A 17,144-nucleotide genomic window follows, 5' to 3' on the forward strand; every position below is an offset into this window, starting at 1 on the left:
AAATGTTATTTTATGTAGTATAGAAACAAACTTATTAAATTATTATTTTTTCGTAAATGATTAACCAAATTAATCGTTTTATAAATAATCGTTAATCAATTTAACCAAATTAACTAAACCGTTTTTAACCGAACTTAATGGTTAAAGAAACTATTTAACCACAATAATGATTATGGATGTAATTTTGGCCTCAAACCGCCCCAACCCGCACCATGCTCACCACTATTTTTTTGGGGTTTCAATGTATCGCTTGTAATGAATTTAGTGCTTTTTTTTGTTTAATGTGTCAAAGTTGAATGAATGTTTGTATGTAAATCTATTTCACCTCCCTCATGTGCTAATTGACTTTCACTTTTTCGAGAAATGTCTTAATATATTACATTCCTGTTTTTTTGCAAAAAAAAAAAAAAAAAATTGTCATTTCAAGAAAAATAAATGGTGGGAATTATAAATTAGGAATTAAAAACTGATCCAACGGATCAAAATCTACGTAGTATCCAAGTTACTGCTAATTAATTTTCTCTTATTTGCATCAAACATAAGTTCATTTGAATCAACGTTTACTACTAATTATTTCCGTTTTCCATGTTACTTCCTTTATCTTTTTTTCGTTAGGGTAAATTTGTTTCCATATATTAGATTCTTAGAGTGCGTTTGTTTACCTCTTAATGGAATGGTTCAGCACTGAATGCTGAACCATTCAGCATTCAGTGCGTTTGTTTCTGACCTCTGAATGAGATATGGTGCTGAATGGTTCAGTATTCAGTGCTGAACCATTCAGAGTCAAAACACTTTCTTAACCATTAAGAGGCTAAATTTTATGTAATATTTTTCTTAATCGTATCCAGAACACTTATCAAATAAGTATATTGAAGTTTTTGTTAATGTTAAACGAAAACAAGTTGATTTAATTGATTCATATTGTTTATTCAAAATGATTATCAAACAGCTTATTGTCATTCAGAACTAAATTCATTCAGAGACTCTGAACCATTCAGATTAAGAACCATTCAGCGCTAAATCATTCAGTTTTATCAAACGCACCCTTAGCCTAATTTCCCATTAGTCCGCTTAATTATTGTGATTGTAATAGAAATACAACCCTACTTCCTTTAGCGACAAGTAATTTTATTTCTTTCATTCATCTATATATACACTAAACCATTTTTACCTTGTTCGTACGCACAAAATTGACTTCAAGTAATTTTATTTCTTTCTGTAATCCCTTCATTCGTTCATCTATATATACTAACCCATACTTACCTTATTCATTCGTAGAAATCAATTTCAAGTTTCTGTAATGGGATTATCACTGAAATGTCCATTTTTTCTCCCATATTTGACTCAGAGCCCATAAAAATAAAAATTTGACAATTTGCCCGCGCAAGACGCAAGGACGCAAGGTGCTCTTTGCGACCTTGCTCCCCGGTGGACGCAAGGTGCCTCTTGCTCCCTTGCTTTCCGGGGACGCAAGGTGCCTCTTGCGACCTTGCTTCCCGGGGACGCAAGGACGCAAGGTGCGTCTTGCTCCTCCCTGATGTCATAATCAATGTTTTCTTTCAGACATTTCATCAAACACCTTACGTGCATATCTTTGTTTTGCTCTAAAAAAATCAGCAAAATGATTATGTAAAACCCTTTAATTGTGATGACAAACTATTACAAACACCTTACGTCATTTTTGATTATGTAAAACCCTTTCCCAAGGCTTACTTACGCTGAAGCAATGAGTCGATACGGTTCAGACAGGCCAGATACCCGCTTTGATCTTGAACTCAAAGATGTAATTTATTTTATTTTTTATTTGTTTAGTATTATTTTTCTTTTTAGTGTTTACAGTGCAAAGCTTCTTCTTTAAGCTTTGTTGTATTGAAACATTCATGTAACTACTTATCTTGCTTTCAGTTACCATAAAGATTCCGTTTGTCATCACAATTAAAGGGTTTTACATAATCATTTTGCCGATTTTTTAGAGCAAAACAAAGATATGCACGTAAGGTGTTTGATAAAATGTCTGAAAGAAAACATTGATTATGACATCAGGGAGGAGCAAGACGCACCTTGCGTCCTTGCGTCCCCGGGAAGCAAGGTCGCAAGAGGCACCTTGCGTCCTTGCGTCCCCGGGAAGCAAGGGAGCAAGAGGCACCTTGCGTCCTTGCGTCCACCGGGGAGCAAGGTCGCAAAGAGCACCTTGCGTCCTTGCGTCTTGCGAGGGCAAATTGTCAAATTTTTATTTTTATGGGCTCCGAGTCAAATACGGGAGAAAAAATGGGCATTTTAGTGATAATTCCTTCTGTAATTCGTTCATTCATCAATTTACAAACAGCCATGAAATCTCAATCTTCTAGCCCTACACACTCTTCTAAAAGGATCTGTATAAAGTTCATAGGTCCGAAACAAAATCCATCTACAATTGATCATAAAGTTATTCAAAACTCATATACTGGAGTTGAAGCCACGAATCAGATGGTGATTTATGATCATAATGCTGTCAAAACGACAAACCACAAACCCAAAAACGCAAACAAGTTCAAGTTATCCAACAAAGAGTTTCAAAAATCGGATCTTTCTAAATTGGTTGCTTTGGGAATCAAGAAACGACCGCGATATACGAAGAAAGAAGTTGTTAATCGACAAGTTATGAAAGATTTCGGTGTGGGTTTTATAAACGGTGAAGGCAAATCGGTGTGTCGTATATGCCGAGGGACTTTTGAATCGGTAAAAGAGCTTTATTCTCATCTGGAGACTCATACGGCTGACAGATGGGAGGCGTTCGTTGCAGGGCGTAACTGTGACGCCTAAAAGTTTATTCGGGTGGGAGTTTAAGAGTCGCAAAAGAAGTTGTCCGGGTTACATAGCTGATGTTGATAATGTAAAAGTTAATACTAAAGTGAGAAAGACGAGTGCTGATGTGATGGATGATGAGGAAATAAGAAATGCGGCACAGACATTAATACTAATGTCTCAAGATCGATGGTCAGAGACCGAAAGTAGTATTGTATTATCGAGTGATATAATGGAAGCGGTTCAGGGTCTGTTGATGTTGGGTTCGTCTGAAATAATGGGTGGTGAAGGTGGGAGTAAGGTGGTTCATGAATTTGATTTGAATGAGTTACCTCCAATGGAATATGATGATTCAATGGGACTTATTATGATAGCATAACATTATTACAAGAAAGTTTGTAACTTTTTGGTGACAAACAACAGGCAGTGTTGTTGTACTGATTTTGTTTGTGTTACCAAGTTTCGGATTCTTTGGAAAAATCATTGTTTCTCTACAGCATTGTAGTTATACTGACGAATTTAGGGTGTTGTTTATTGTTAGATTTTTTTTTTTTCATTCAAATTCATTTAGAAATTATTGTTAATATCATGATGTAACTACATGATCATTTATTTGATGTGGCATTTTCAATAGATCTGTTTGATTATATGATAATCTTGTTTTATGATGTTTTATGATGAATAAAAAAGTTAGTTTAGATGGTTTCTAGGCATTTTATTGAACTGTCAAAATGGCAATTTAGCTAAGTATCTTTTAAGTTAACTTGTTGGCATTATGAATAAATATCAGTGCAGAATTCAACACCCCTTTAATTTGTAAAAATGCAGAATTCAACACCCCTTTGTAAAGAAATATTGTTGTGAAATTGGTATAATAAATGAATCGTTTGTGTAATAAGTTTTCTTCTATGTTTTCAATGTTCAAATAATTCTGCACTCCAGATTTTATACTGCTGTTAGGTAAATAAATTTTGACTTGACTTGACTTCATATCCTGTTAGAAAATAAAAGCAAAAGGCAAAGTTACTCGGACAAGAATAGTAACTTTTGGATCAGAGGATATCCTTGTCATCATTTCCTTATATAAAAGATCACAAGAAAGCTATTCTCCATTCTCCAACGGCTAATATTGCAAGATCTGCATATCCCATTTATGTTAATTCTAGAATTGTATAAGGCTCTTAGCCTAAAATAGATTAGATAGCCGTTATGGATGGCTCTATAAATAGAGTTTCTTTTTCATTGTAAAAACCAACCAAAATATTCACAATGTTATCCATTAAGCTTTTTGCTCTCTTTATTAGTTCATCATTCATATCAGTAAATTATCAATTCAATCATATCAATAAACAATCAAATATATTCCGCATATCAATTGTTAACATGGTATCAAAGCTAACGGTGTTGATCTTGGATCAAGACACTCGTATTTAGCTTCAATCATTTACCGAAATTAAGCGGCCATGTCAAATGACGGTAGCTTAATGTTTTTTTTTTTTAAAGTTTTCTGCCAATGAACTCTTAGGACAAGGTCAAATGAATGACTGTCACACGAGAGGGCATAGAGAACTCAGAATCATCAAAATCAAACTACCATGTCAAAAATGACGGTAGCTCAGATTAAGCCTCAGCAAAATCAAACGGCAACCAAACAACAAAGATTAGTTGGGGTTACCATGGTGATTAGATTTCGGCTTTAGAACAAAAAAAGGGGAGTGGGTTTGCAGCCGTCGGTAACCAAGAGGCTACCAACAACGGTGGCCACCACCAACCATCAATAGTTAACGGCGACCACAGGCGGTTACCTGGCACCGAAAAGAGAAAAGAAATCAAAAAACCTGAACGGCAGCGAAGGGAGCAACAGCGGTGGTCGGCGGCAACCATGAAGCTACCCGCAACGACATTACAAATGCTTCAATTTAATGCTTCGAAAATCTGCAATCAGGTAAAGGGTTTGGGGTTAACACCTCAACCCCTTCTCTTCTCAAAACTTGTTCCTTTAATTTCGTATTCATCTAGAAAATCGTCGATAGAAAGTAAAGGGTTAGGGTTTGAATCAAACCCTAATTTAGTCATGACTGATTTTAGGGAGGAGAAGGTTGGGATGAAAAAAATATAAACCCTTGTTTAACCCCTTTACAACTGATCTCTTTGTTTAAAAATTATGATTCAATCGGCCAAATGGGTGAGGGAAAAACCCTCAAACCCTGAATCACAACCCTGAATTAAAACAATCGATCAGTGTTTAACTCAGTACCTTTTTTGTTTAATTGAACCATACTGTAAATCATCGATGGAGAAGTGGGTTTGGGATGAAAGATACCGAGGGAAGAAAAGGTTGGAATGATGATAAACCCCTTGCTTTGTTACGCTTGTTAAAAGACTCCATCATGTAAAAAAAAAAAAAAGGGAGTCAAAAGTTAAATAAAATATTACTCCGTATAAAGTTAAAAAGATGGTCGGATATTCCTTGGTGATGTTGAATAGTCAGGATCACAAAATTATTTTTAAATGGACAAATTTTTACTCTGTATTTCAAATTATTTTTCATATATAAAAAAAAAAAAATTAGTTTTATTGATTTACAAACTTTTCTGTGATGTCAAAAAGAACAAAGAATAGTCAAAGATTCTCTTTACTAATTTACAAAACAAAATCTTCCCTCATTGTATCCTACCGAGACAATTTGATCATTGTTTTTCTAGTCCATTTTCTACTCTTTTTTTAAGGAATAAAAAGAAATTATTTTAAAATAAATGGACAATTTTTCCTTTTAACTCTCCTTTAAAAGATCCACTGATTTTTTTTAGCTAAGGTATGCTCCCACGAGAAAACAAGAAGAAAAGGAGTGGGGTGGACTCTCTTTATGGGCAATTGATTGAAAACTGTTGTTTTTATTTTCGAAAAAGAAAGAATGGCCGCATATTTTGTTGAAAAAAAAGTAGTTTGTGTGGTTTCTAAGTTGTTCACGTAAAAAAAAGGGGGGTGTCCCATTTTGGGTTGGTGTATTTCCCCAAAAGCACACGTGAGGGGAGTTTAATTCTAAATATCATCGTGGGTTGGTAAAAATGAAATATGATTACGATTTAACTAATCCTTGATTTTATGATATTTCCGGTACATATCCAACACACGGGTGAGGGGGAGATTGATTCTAGCGTCACCGTGAGTTGATTAACGAAGCATCTAACAGAATAAAGCAAGACACTCCGGGCGAACCAAACAAGGCTAAAGTTGAACCGGGTTCATGTCAGGCAAGCCAAACAAGGTTCAAGATTGAACTGGGTTTATGTCGGGCGAACCAAACAAGGTTCAAGTGGAGTTTGGTTCATGTCGGGAAACTTAAATACATCTGGCGAACCAAACAAGGTTTACGTTGAACTGGGTTCATGTCAGGAAAAGAAAACTTAAATAATTCAAGCGAACCAAAGGGTTCATGTTTGGAATCTAAATCTTCCTAGGCGAACCAATAAAGGTCCAAGTTGGATTGGGTTCATGTCTAGAAGCTAAATACTCCTTGGCGAACTAGTAAAGGTTCAAGATTGAACTAGGTTCATGTCGGGAGCTTGATGATCGAGGCAAATCAAAGAAGTTCAAGTCGGGAATCGAAGACTAGCTCGTGATTGACTAGTCAACGGACGACTCCTCAACGATGTATTGGGCAAGTTGAATTGTGAAAATCTCACTATTCAACTTGAGGGGGAGTATTAGAAAATAAAAGCAAAAGGCAAAGTTACTCGAACAAGAATAGTAACTTTTGGATCAGAGGATATCCTTGTCATCATTTCCTTATATAAAAGATCACAAGAAAGCTATTCTCCATTCTCCAACGGCTAATATTGCAAGATCTGCATATCCCATTTATGTTAATTCTAGAATTGTATAAGGCTCTTAGCCTAAAATAGATTAGATAGCCGTTATGGATGGCTCTATAAATAGAGTTTCTTTTTCATTGTAAAAACCAACCAAAATATTCACAATGTAATCCATTAAGTTTTTTGCTCTCTTTATTAGTTCATCATTCATATCAGTAAATTATCAATTCAATCATATCAATAAACAATCAAATATATTCCGCATATCAATTGTTAACATATCCTTGGTAAAAATGGTAACAACATAACACAATTAATTGCGTACATTCGAATAACTTGAAATGTAAAACCACCACTGTTTATCCGCTTAGACTATTCGTAACGGTGTGTGGTGTCACTTGTGTCTTTTTGCACTTTTTTTATGAGTAGGACGTGTTCCTTTTTTGAGTGAAGTTAGGTGGTGGTACTTTTTGGTGTTAGTTAGGAGTATTGTGATGATGTGTTAAAATATAATTGGGTTAATTATTAAAAAGGGGTAAAAATATTATTTTTAAAATAATAAAAAATAATAGAAAACAAGTGACATGGGTCACTTTTGGTGTCACAATGAAACGGGTAAAGTGACATTGGCAAGAAACGGGTAAAGTGACATATGGATACGGGTGGATGTGGAGTCACTTGGTGTCCACATAGACAAGTGACGGGGTCACTTACCCCCCGATGCAAATAGTCTTAAAGTAAGATAACAACATTTTAGCATAATCAATGATAGATTAAGTAGACTGTTAAGTACTTAAGGTTAACAACATAACACAATTAACGTTAACGGGTGACTTTTGGTGTTGGCGTCGTTCTATCCGATCAGGAGCAGAATCACAACAATTTGATGTTCTTCTTACAACAATTAATCAGGTTCCGTTTACTTCTTTTTTAGATTCGTGGGTGTGTAATCTTTCAGGTGATGGCTCTTTTTCGGTTAAACTATTTCGTCGACTGTTGAATGGTGATGCACAAGAGCCTAGCCTGTCCATGTGGTGCAAATACATCCCTTCTAAGGTGAATTTTTTTATTTGGCGAGCAAGCCTTAATAGGCTACCAGACAAATGTAATTTATTAGAGAAGGGTGTGGTTTTGCAAAACATTTTATGCTCTTCATGTAATACTGATGCTGAAGATCTCCAGCATATTTTCTTTGAATGTGATATTGCAACTCAAGTGTGGACTTTCATTGCTTCATGGATTGATGTCTCTATTCCTATGTGGCATGCTCTGGATGATCTTTGGAACTGGATTAGAACTGCTCATCAAAAACATACAGACCGCACCATCATTGAAGTTATTTGCTACGCGACGCTTTGGACTTTATGGCGATTCAGAAACAGCTCCATCTTTGATCCTTCCAAATTTAAAAAATGTCATATTATCGATTATATTGTTATTTCTTCTTTCGATTGGCTTTCTTCTCGTTATTTGAAAGCTAATTTAAATTGGAATACTTGATTGCAAAACCCTCTTTTATCTTTGTAATACCCTAGCTCCTTGCTAGTTTTTTTATATAATTTAAAGCCGTTTAAAAAAAAAAAACTTAAGGTTAACAACATAACACAATTAACGTTAACGGGTGACTTTTGAAGCCGTTGTAAGCTCCTTCTAACTCCTTGCTAAGGTTGTCTTTTGTTTTTAATAAAATTGAGTTATTAGACATCTTGGTTTCAACAAAATTTCTCTCTCATCCGTTGAATATCGAACAGAAAGAAAAAGTTGAGTAACTTTTTGGAAGAGCGAAAGTAGAACCCCAACCAAGAGCATCAAGATTAGCTGAGGAGAAGGGTGTTAATGTAAGGATATTAGGACCCAAAACAACGCAAGTGATTCAACAAGATCACTCACCGATAGTAATTCTACAAGATTACTAACCCACTTAATGAACGAAAGATTATAAATTCAAGAAATGTAAATCGACACAAGAGATAACATGGTTATATGCAATCGTTGTGATTGCTTTAGTCCACGGACCAACTAGAGAATGTATTTACTGAATATTTGTGGTGTGTTTACAATGAGTTACAAGAGGGTCTATTTATAGAATGGTTTAAGGAGTAAGCTAAAAATAATTCCTTGAAGCTTCATGGGAGTTTCCTGACAGCTTCATGGAGGCTACATGTGAGTTTCCTGACAGCTTCGTGGAAGCTACATGTGAATTTCCTCACAACTTCGTGGAAGCTACATGTGAGTTTCCTAATAACTTCGTGGAAGATACATGTGAGTTTCCTAACAACTTCGTGGAAGCTTCGTGTGAGTTTCCTGGAATCTTCTCTCTAATTGTTTAAAGTTCTCCATATCTCCAACAATCTCCCACTTGGAGACTTTGAACAAACCCAACCTTTGTCAACCCAAAATATCAACGATCTAACCAAGAACGTTAAACCACCATTATACCGCCAAACTCCATTTGGGACACGCACACTCAACACATACTTCGAATGAGCAGACTTTTGATACAAGGTCTTCAACACTACTTGTTAGAATTGAAACATTAACTCTCTAATTCTCTAGTTGGGGTCTTCTCTCATCAATTCATTAGAAGACCAATTGAGGTAATGCAAAACCTCAATTTCTCTGTCGTAACAACCTTAGTAAACATATCAGCAAGATTCTTCGTACCAAGGATTTTCTCCAATAATAAAGTACCATCATTTATATGTTGTCGAATAAAATGATACCTTATCTTGATGTGTTTCGTACGACTATGAAACACCGGATTCTTTCTAAGATGAACCGCACTTTGATTATCACAATTCAAGACGCAATAGTCTTGTCTTTTACCCAACTCACCTAAGAAGTTTTTCAACCAAACAAGCTCTTTAGAAGCTTTTGCAATAGCCATATATTCGGCTTCAGTGGTTGATAAAGCAACACTCTTTTGTAGTCGAGACATCCAACTAACCGCCGTCTTTCCTATTGTGAAAACATAACCCGTAGTGCTTTTCCCCGAATCGTCACATTCACCCAAATTAGCATTTGCATAACCTCTAAGTATGACATTGCTTTTAGAGAAGCACAATCCCATATTAGAAGTACCTTTCAAATAACGAAGTAACCATTTAACCGCTTCCCAATGCTCTTTCCCCGGATTAGACATATAACGACTTACAACTCCCATTGCGTGAGCAATATCGAGTCTTGTACAAACCATGGCATACATAACACTACCCACGGCCGATGCATATGGAACCTTTTCCATCTCCATTTTTTCTTCTTCCGTTTTAGGTGATTGACTTTTCGATAGCTTTATCGTGTTACCCAAAGGCATAGAACGAGCCTTTAAATTTTCCATGTTAAACCTCTCTACAACTTTCTCAATATATTTGGATTGAGACAAGTATAGAGTACCCTTCACACGATCACGCACAATACTCATGCCAAGTATTTGCCTAGTACCACCAAGATCTTTCATCTCGAACTCATGGGAAAGTAATCCTTTCAACTTGTTGATTTCGGACATGTTGGAACCTGCAAGTAACATGTCATCAACATACACTAATAAGATTATGTAAGAAGACTTGAATTTCTTCAAGTAGCAACAGTGATCCGCTTCACATCTTAAGAAACCAATCTTCTTCATAAACTCGTCAAACTTCAAGTACCATTGCCGAGGTGCTTGCTTCAATCCATACAAACTTTTCTTTAGCTTACAAACCCACTTCTCTTTACCCTTTACCTCAAAGCCCTCGGGTTGCCTCATATAGATCTCTTCATCAAGGTTACCATGTAAGAATGCGGTCTTCACATCTAGTTGCTCTAGATGTAAGTCCTCGGATGCAACCATAGAAAGTACCAAACGAATAGTAGTCATCTTCACCACCGGTGAAAATATCTCTTGGTAGTTAACTCCTTTCTTTTGTTGAAAGCCTTTAACCACTAAACGAGCCTTGTACCTTTTCTTGCCATCCAACTCATTCTTGATTCGATACACCCATTTACTTTGCAACGCCCTTTTATCATGATGTAACTTCACTAGTGACCAAGTTTTATTCTTCTCAAGTGACCCCATCTCTTCTTTCATGGCAAGCTCCCATTGTATGGATTCTTTTGTCTTCCTTGCCTCAAAGTAACTTTCGGGTTCACCATTCTCAGTATAGAGCAAGTAGTTTGCTGATGGAGAATACCTAGGATTAGGTTTGGGCACTCTAGTCGAGCATCTTAGTGTAGGAGCAACCGAAATGATTGGACCGGTTTCATTTGTGTCCTCCTCATCACTAGAACTCGCACTATGTTCGGAATCATCACCGCTTTCCGAATCATTTCCATCATTAGCATTTTCTGACGCTTCACCGTCAATTGGCAATTCATTGTTACCCGTACTCCCACTAGAACCTGCAAGATCATCAATAGAAACATCGTCAAAAGTAACATGACCCGGTTTAGGACTCCCCGTTTCAGGTTTGCCATAAACCGAATCTTCATCAAAGGTAACATCACGAGAACGAATCACTTTTCTAGCCTCGTTATCCCAACAATGATAACCCATTTCATCCAACCCGTAACCTATGAAAGTACACTTCTTTGACTTGGCCTCAAGCTTGTCTCTATCCGCATATTTGGTCTTCACATAAGCATTACACCCAAAGATCCTAAGGTGATTATAACTCACCTTCTTACCTTGCCATTCTTTCTCGGGAATTCGGAAACCCAACGGTGTTGAGGGTCCCCTGTTAATCAAATAAGCCGCCGTATTAACCGCATCTGCCCAAAACATCTTAGGCAAACCGGCATGTAGTCTCATACTCTTAGCCCTTTCATTTAACGTATGATTCATACGTTCGGCAACCCCATTGTGTTGCGGTGTCTCCGGTACCGTTTTCAACATTCTAATATCGAGCTTTGCACAATGGTCTTTAAACTCAAGACTACCATATTCCCCTCCATTATCCGACTTCAAGCACTTGACTTTCAAATTAGTCTCATTTTCTACCATAGCTTTTCACTTCACAAATGTATTAAATACATCAGATTTAGCTTTAAGAAAATAAACCCATACCTTTCGAGTGGAGTCGTCAATGAAGGTGACATAATAGCGAGAACCTCCATGTGATTCTACATTGGTTGGACCAAACACATCCGTATGAACAAGCTCCAATTTCTCCAACTTAGGAGCATTTCCCGATTTCCCAAAAGTCACCTTCTTTTGCTTCCCATATACACATGGTTCGCAAAATTCAAGTTCTACCTTTTTCAAATCTGGAATTCTCCCACTCGAAACAAGCATCATCATACCCTTCTCACTCATATGCCCGAGTCTTCGGTGCCATAGAGTTGATTCGGACTCAACATTAACCGTAGCAACCACCGTGTCTTCATCAAACACTTCAACCATATAAAGAGTTCCCCTTTTATGTCCACGAGCCACGACACAACTACCCTTAACCACCTTCCATTGGCGGTTTTCAAAAGTAACCGCGTTACCTTCATCATCTAATTGACCAACCGAAATAAGTTTCCTTTTTAATTTAGGAATGTACCTTACATTTTTCAAGGTCCAATTAGAGCCAAGAGTAGTCTTCAATACAACATCTCCAATGCCCTCTATATTGAGTTGTTTGTCGTCCGCCAATCTCACCTTGCCTTGATATGGACAAAAATTCTTCATCATGCTTTTGACATGAGTAGCATGAAACGAAGCTCCCGAATCCAAAATCCAAGACTCCATAGAATTTTCAACACTACATAAAAGTGCATCATCACTTTCTTCCTCGGTCAAGTTCACACCTTTCGCCGGACCACTTTTACAATTCCTTTGAAAGTGTCCTTTTTGATTGCAACCCCAACAAACAGCTTCACTTCTATCTTTCGATGGATACCTCTTCTTAGACTTCTTTCTACCCTTCTTCTCACCGCGATTAAATTTCCTACCACGGTTGTCGGTACTTAACAAAGAACCGGATGTCGATTCCCCCGAGTTTCTCCTACGAGTATCTTCACCAAGAATCAAATCCCTTATTCCTTCAAACGCTAGCTTAGTAGTTCCCGTAGAGCTACTAACTGCGGTAAACGTACCCGACCAACTTTCCGGTAATGATGAAAGCAAGATTAGTGCCTTTAACTCATCATCAAACACAATATCTACCGATGCTAACCTCGATATGATGTTGTTGAACTCGTTAATATGATCCGTTGCACTCGTACCTTCCTTCATCTTCGTATTGAACAATTGTCGCATGAGAAAAACCTTATTAGAAGCGGTAGGTTTCTCATACATGTTAGAGAGTGCTTTCAAGCAAGCAAACGTCGTCTTCTCATTCACAATGTTGTATGCAACGTTCTTAGCAAGTGAAAGACGAATCGCACCCAAAGCTTGACGATTCAAAAGTGTCCAATCGGCATCGCTCATGCTTTCGGGCTTGGTCTCTAACAGAGGTTGATGTAGCTTCTTTTGATACAAGTAATCTTCAATTTGCATCTTCCAAAAGCCAAAGTCTCTCCCATCGAATCGGTCGATTCTAAACTTTTCGTCTTCCGCCATCGTACCCAAAGTCGAAACCTTGAGCTCTGATACCAGTTATAAGGATATTATGACCCAAAACAACGCAAGTGATTCAACAAGATCATTCACCGATAGTAATTCTACAAGATTACTAACCCACTTAATGAACGAAAGATTATAAATGCAAGAAATGTAAATCGACACAAGAGATAACGTGGTTATATGCAATCGTTGTGATTGCTTTAGTCCACGAACCAACTAGAGAATGTATTTACTGAATATTTGTGGTGTGTTTACAATGAGTTACAAGAGGGTCTATTTATAGAATGGTTTAAGGAGTAAGCTAAAAACAATTCCTTGAAGCTTCATGTGAGTTTCTTGACAGCTTCATGGAGGCTACATGTGAGTTTCCTGACAGCTTCGTGGAAGCTACATGTGAATTTCCTCACAACTTCGTGGAAGCTACATGTGAGTTTCCTAATAACTTCGTGGAAGATACATGTGAGTTTCCTAACAACTTCGTGGAAGCTTCGTGTGAGTTTCCTGGAATCTTCTCTCTAATTGTTTAAAGTTCTCCGTATCTCCAACAGTTAAAGCATTTTCCATTCCCCTAGTTGTTATAAGTTTATTAGTTGGGGGTATAGTGACCTTGTAACTAAGGTGCTGTTAACTTAGTTGTCAGCTTGCCCTTGCTGGCTGCTCATGACTTATTGTAAGCCCAATTTGGACATTTTGGTGATATTAATATAAAAAGCCTTTTAGAAAAAAGAATTCTGTTTGAAAAAAAATAAAATAATAAAGAACCACACAATACGTCAAACAAACACTAAAAAGACTAAAAGGTATAATGCTATGTATTAAAACATTAGTGCAATCCAAGTAGAAGTAGCAACACCAAATGGCTTGCAAATAAGGAAATCGGGCACTCGAAACAAATCTCTCTGTTCTGTTCTGGAGAAGTTTCTCCCTATACGGGAGCGAGTTCAGTTGGTTAGTCCCAGTTAGGGAGATTGGTGTCCCGTATGCATCGATGGCTCCCGGTTAGGGAGAGTGCTCTCCTGGATCGAGAGACGGGCACGATCTGATCAAAATTGATACATTTTATTTCCTAAGTTTTGCATATTTAGTCATAGTTAGTAGCTAGTTTTTCACTTATTTTCTGGAACATTTTATTTAGTGATGTAATGGTATTTTTCTTGTTTCTTTTGTATTTAACAAGCACTTGTAATCATTTGATGATTAATTCAATACACAATCAATTGGTTCATTCTCTTGTTCTTATTTTTTTTTTTTTTCCAGTGAAAAAGGAGAAATTATTAAAAATAAATGAACCTTCATTAGACCAATGAAGAAAACCAAATACACTTACACATACATATGGCTTTTAATACCCATAAAACAAACAATGACCCTTAAAACTTAAAAAACAATTGCAAAGTATAATGAAAGCCTAATGAGTGAACAAATATGGATTGTATTCCCATACGTATGCTTCTAATCCATGACAAAAGTTCAGTCCAAATTCTGAGAGCATAACAAGACGAAAGGCATCTGCACCAGAGTAAGCATTATCAGTTGCAAGGGCCTAAAGAAGCCTAACTTCCTCTTGAACGATTAACCTATGATGTGCCAAAAGGCTTTGCAAATCTCATGACTGATGCGATCCAATTAGATACTGAAATTGTGACGATGTCAGTGCCGAAGTACACTCTGATGCACTACATCCTACAACTAAAACAATCATTATACCTCCACCGTTGAATCCAGTAAACTTTGAAAAAGATGTTGATTGTGAAAAACTTGCACTTCTGATAAATGGGTACTGATGTTGCCAAAACATGTTAACGCCTTAGCACGGTTGCAATCAAAGTCTCATATTTGGATAGCGTATGCCATTGTATGTGTTCCAACCAAAACTGTGGACCAACATACCAAACATCATATCGGTCAGCTAATTGTAAAGAGTTAAAATGACCAACAACTGTTATACTTTTAAGTGATTTGAACCGCCAAGTCGCCAACAATGACCAGCAATGCTTGCTCAGCTAGTTTGTACCATCAAAATTGAGTTTGAAAATTGTTAGCTAATGCACTCGCCATGCTACCTCTTGACTTATTTCCGAGGCCACGGAAATTCCATGAGGCTATCCTCATGGCTACGACTTGTTGGAATGTAGTTCGTCATCGGCCATGTTCTTCATAATTTCACCAAACTTGACCAATTTTCTTTGTAAGTTAACTTTTTAGCCCCTATTACTTGACCATTTGATGACGCATTTTTGAGCTTCGAATGTTGACCAACAACATGACTAATTTCGCTATTTGTATCGAAGATGTTCGAAATGTTGTGGACTTCATCAGTCCAATGTATGGTATTAGAAGTAGAGGCTATCTTATTGCGTTCATATTTTGTATGAATGATAGGATCGTCACCACCATCATGTTTCACGGTTCTCTTACGAATATTGTCGCAAGATCTTTTGCAATCTTCACCAATAATACAATTGGTTCCTTCTATTGTTCATCATTGTTTCCTGATTGTATATATATCATTTAGAGCAAATCAAGTTTCGTTTTACGCTGAGTTACAATAAGTTGTGAAGATAATTTAATAATCTATAATTAAAATGATCAAATGCATGATAAGTAAATGTAATTTAAAGAAAACAAACGGGGAAATTATAAATTTGGAATTAAAATGTGATCAAACGGAACAGAATCTTAGGTAGTTTCCGTAATATCTTCATGATATCTAAAATTTACTCTCCTATTTAGTTACCGTGCTACTAATTATTTCCTTTTTCCATGTTTACTTCGTTCATTTTTTTTCATTAGGGTAAGACAAATACAACTAATTGTTTCCATATATATATATATTAAATTTTAACCTAATTTCTCATTAGTTCCCGTTTAATTATCGTGATTGTAATAGAAATACTTCCTTTAGCAACAAGTAAATTTATTTCATTCATTCATCTATATATACTAAACCTACTTACCTTATTCGTACGTACAAAATTAACTTCAAGTTTAATTAATTTCTGTAATTCCTTCATTCAATCATTCATTCAGTCATTCAATTACAACCAGCCATGAATTCTCAAACTTTAAACCCTACGCATTCTGCTGTTAAAAGAATCTGTATAAAATTCACAGGTCCTAAAGAAAAACCATCATGTGCAATTGATCATAAAGTTCTCAAAAACTCGTCTACTGGAGTTGAAGCCATGAATCAGATGGTGATTCATGATCGTAATGCTGTCAAAACGACAGACCACAAACCCAAAAACGCAAACGAGTTCAAGTTATCCAAAAAAGAGTTTCAAAATTCGGATCTTTCTAAATTGGTTGCTTTGGGAATCAAGAAACGACCGCGATATACAAAGAAAGAAGTTGTTAATCGACAAATTCTGAAAGATTTCGATGTGGGTTTTATAAACGGTGAAGGAAAATCGGTGTGTCGTATTTGCCGAGGGACTTTCGAATCTGTAAAAAAGTTGTATTTTCACCTGGAGACTCATACGGATGACAGATGGAAAGCCTTTGTTGCAGGGCATAATGTTATCTCGCTTAAAACTTTATTCGGGTGGGAGATAAAGAGTCGCAAAAGAAGTTGTCCGGATTTTGTAGCTGATGATGATCATGTAAAAGTTAATACTAAAGTGCGAAAGACGAGTGCTGATGTGGAGGAGGATGATGAGGAAATAAGAAATGCGGCACAGACATTAATACTAATGTCTCAAGATCGATGGTCAGAGACCGAAAGTAGTATTGTATTATCGAGTGATATAATGGAAGCGGTTCAGGGTCTGTTGATGTTGGGTTCGTCTGAAATAATGGGTGAAGGTGGGAATAAGGTGGTACATGAATTTGATTTGAATGAGTTACCTCCAATGGAATATGATGATTCAATGGAACTAATTATGGCATAATATATTAAAATTTTTTGTAATTTTTGGTGACAAACAAAAGGTGTTGTACTTAAATTGATTTAGTTTGTGTTACCAGGTTTCGGTTTCTTTTGACAAATTGTTGATTTTGCGGCATTGTAGTTGTACTGA

This window comes from Rutidosis leptorrhynchoides, chromosome 6 (genome assembly GCF_046630445.1).
Source record: "Rutidosis leptorrhynchoides isolate AG116_Rl617_1_P2 chromosome 6, CSIRO_AGI_Rlap_v1, whole genome shotgun sequence".
NCBI lineage: Eukaryota > Viridiplantae > Streptophyta > Magnoliopsida > Asterales > Asteraceae > Rutidosis > Rutidosis leptorrhynchoides.